The 2935-nt window shown below is 64.9% G+C and overlaps 1 non-coding gene across 1 annotated transcript; it reads right to left on the bottom strand.

Annotated features, from left to right (window-relative positions):
* Positions 1-2348: 2348 nt before the first annotated feature.
* LOC131869949 (5S ribosomal RNA) lies at positions 2349-2467 on the bottom strand. The gene has a single exon (XR_009368317.1). It is a non-coding gene; the product is annotated as a 5S ribosomal RNA (ribosomal RNA).
* Positions 2468-2935: the final 468 nt, after the last annotated feature.

Raw genomic sequence — 2935 nt, 5'->3', positions numbered from 1 at the left:
CTGGCGCGCGCGAAGTTGGAAGTTGGATTAATTGCCCGGGCGCGCACCTTCGCCAGGGTGGGCACCTTGGTGCGCACACCTTGGCTGGGCTGCGCACCAGGGCGGGCTCAAGATGGCACCAGCATTCCCTTTTTCTCACTATCTTTCAAAACGGAAATTTTAAAATCTCGTTTTTTTTTTGCCTTTTATGGAAATTAGTGAAGGCATCGCATCAAAGGTGCGCACCTCGCTGCCCACCTTGGTGTGCTCCGAGGTGCCCACCACGGTGCGCAACGCCGGTGCGAACCCGGGAGCGCCCCGATGTGTGCTCCAAGGTGCGGCGTGCACGAAGTCGGACCCCGGTTTGCCCCGGGTGCGCACCTCGCGTGCACCTTGGTGCGCACACCTTGGCTGGGTTGCGCGGCCTGGTGGGCACCATGGTGCGCACCAAGGAGCGCTCCGAAGTGTGCTCCAAGGTGCGGCGTGCACGAAGTCGGAGCCCGGTTTGCCCCGGGTACGCACCTTCGCCGGGGTGGGCACCTCGGCTGGGTTGCGCGCCCTGGTGCGCACCAAGGAGCGCTCCGAAGTGTGCTCCAAGGTGCGGCGTGCACGAAGTCGGAGCCCGGTTTGCCCCGGGTGCGCACCTCGCGTGCACCTTCGGCGGGGTTGCGCGCCCTGGTGGGCACCATGGTGCGCACCAAGGAGCGCTCCGAAGTGTGCTCCAAGGTGCGGCGTGCACGAAGTCGGAGCCCGGTTTGCCCCGGGTGCGCACCTCGCGTGCACCTTCGGCGGGGTTGCGCGCCCTGGTGGGCACCATGGTGCGCACCAAGGAGCGCTCCGAAGTGTGCTCCAAGGTGCGGCGTGCACGAAGTCGGAGCCCGGTTTGCCCCGGGTGCGCACCTCGCGTGCACCTTCGCCGCGGTGGGCACCATGGCGTGCACGAAGTCGGAGCCCGGTTTGCCCCGGGTGCGCACCTCGCGTGCACCTTCGCCGGGGTGGGCACCTCGGCTGGGTTGCGCGCCCTGGTGCGCACCAAGGAGCGCTCCGAAGTGTGCTCCAAGGTGCGGCGTGCACGAAGTCGGAGCCCGGTTTGCCCCGGGTGCGCACCTCGCGTGCACCTTCGCCAGGGTGGGCACCTCGGTGCGCACACCTTCTCAATGTTTTCTTGCCTTTTCTGGAAATTGGTGAAGGCAGCGCATCAAAGGTGCGCACCTCGGTGTGCTCCGAGGTGCGAACCCGAGAGCGCTCCGAGGTGCCCACGAAGTCGAAAGTCGGGTTAATTGCATTGTTTTCCCCGGGTGCGCTCCGAGGTGCGCAACATCGGCGCGCACCAAGGAGGGCTCCGAAGTGTGCTCCAAGGTGCGCACGATGGCGTGCACCTCTGGTGCGCACGATTCGGAGCTCGGTTTGACCGGGGTGCGCACACCTTGGCTGGGTTGCGCACCTTTTGTGCGCTCCAAGGTGCGCACGAAGTCGGAGCTCGGTTTGCCCCGGGTGCGCACCTTCGCCAGGGTGCGCACCTTGATGCGCACGCCTTGGCTGGGCTGCGCACCTTGGTGGGCGCCATGGTGCGCACCTTTCGTGCGCTCCAAGGTGCACACGAAGTCGGAGCTCGGTTTGCCCCGGGTGCGCACCTTGGTGGGCGCCATGGTGCACTCCGAGGTGCCCAAGATTGGTGCGCACCAAGGAGCGCTCCGAAGTGCGCTCCAAGGTGCGCGCGAAGTCGAAAGTTGGGTTAATTGTCCGGTTTGCCTCGGGTGCGCACCTTGCGTGCACCTTCGCCAGGGTGGGCGCCTTGGTGCGCACACCTTGGCTGGGCTGCGCACACCTTGGCACCCGCGTTTCCTTCATTTTAAATTTTTTTTTTTTACAATCTCTCAAGTGGGAAATTCTATAATCTCAACTTTTTTTGCCTTTTCAGGAAACTTTTGAATGGAGCGCATCATTGGTGCGCTCCGAAGTGTGCTCCAAAGCTCTCTCCAGCTGCGTGCACCTGCCCCGGCCGCGCACCCGGCCCCGCCCAGCTTCGCTCACCTGTCCCGGGCGTCTGGTGCGGAACCTTAGAGTAAGAAACATCACCGTGCACCTTGGCCAACGTGCGCGACTCGACCGAGCGCGCACTGGCCGAGGTGCACACCGATTTCACCTGGGTGCGCGCGCAGCACCTCGGGCGCACCGGGGTGCGCGCACAACGCCCGGGTTGCACCGTGGCCTGTGTGCTCGGGGCGCCTCGGGTGCGCGCTCGGTGTCGCCCCCGCGCGCGCGGTAGTGCGGGCAGCGCACCCCGGCCCGGCCCGGCCCCGACGAGAACGCAAACGGGCAAAAGGTTTATTCAAATAGCATTGCGACGCCCGGCGAAAAACTAAAAAAGGGTGCAACACCGGGACTTCCCGGGAGGTCACCCATCCCAGTACTACTCCGGCCCAAGCGCGCTTAACTGCGGAGTTCTGATGGGATCCGGTGCACTAATGCTGGTATGATCGCACCCGTTATGAGCTTGTCGCAGTGTGTACTTAGCAAACCGCGACCCACGTGCGAATCCACCCCGGCCACCCACCCCCGTCGAGGTGCACACCCTCCCTCGCGAAGTGCGCCCCGTTCGCCAAGTGTGAGCCCTGCCCGGGTGCGCGCACCTTGCTAGGGCGTCGGGTGTGCACCCGGCCCGGCCTACGTGCGTGCACCTGGAGGGGGCGTCGTGTGCGTGCAGTGTCCCGTCTGCAACGCGGTGCCCACACACCACCTCGGGCGCAACGACCTGCGCTCACATGTGGGCCGAGTGCACCTTGGTGCATGTTCGGGGCGCCTCGGGTGCACGCTCGATCTTGCCCCGGTGCACCAAGGCGCTCGGTTTGCCCCGGGTGCGCACTTGGTGCAAGGTGGGCACCCAAAATAGGGATCAAGCACCAAAACACAAGTTTCGGGATGCAAAATGGGACCCAAGGACCACAAATGCGTT

The sequence above is a fragment of the Cryptomeria japonica genome, unplaced genomic scaffold, assembly GCF_030272615.1.
Source record: "Cryptomeria japonica unplaced genomic scaffold, Sugi_1.0 HiC_scaffold_274, whole genome shotgun sequence".
In the NCBI taxonomy this organism is placed as follows: Eukaryota; Viridiplantae; Streptophyta; class Pinopsida; order Cupressales; family Cupressaceae; genus Cryptomeria; species Cryptomeria japonica.
The sequence above is the reverse complement of the archived record's forward strand: the minus strand, read 5'-3'. Positions and strand labels throughout refer to the sequence as shown.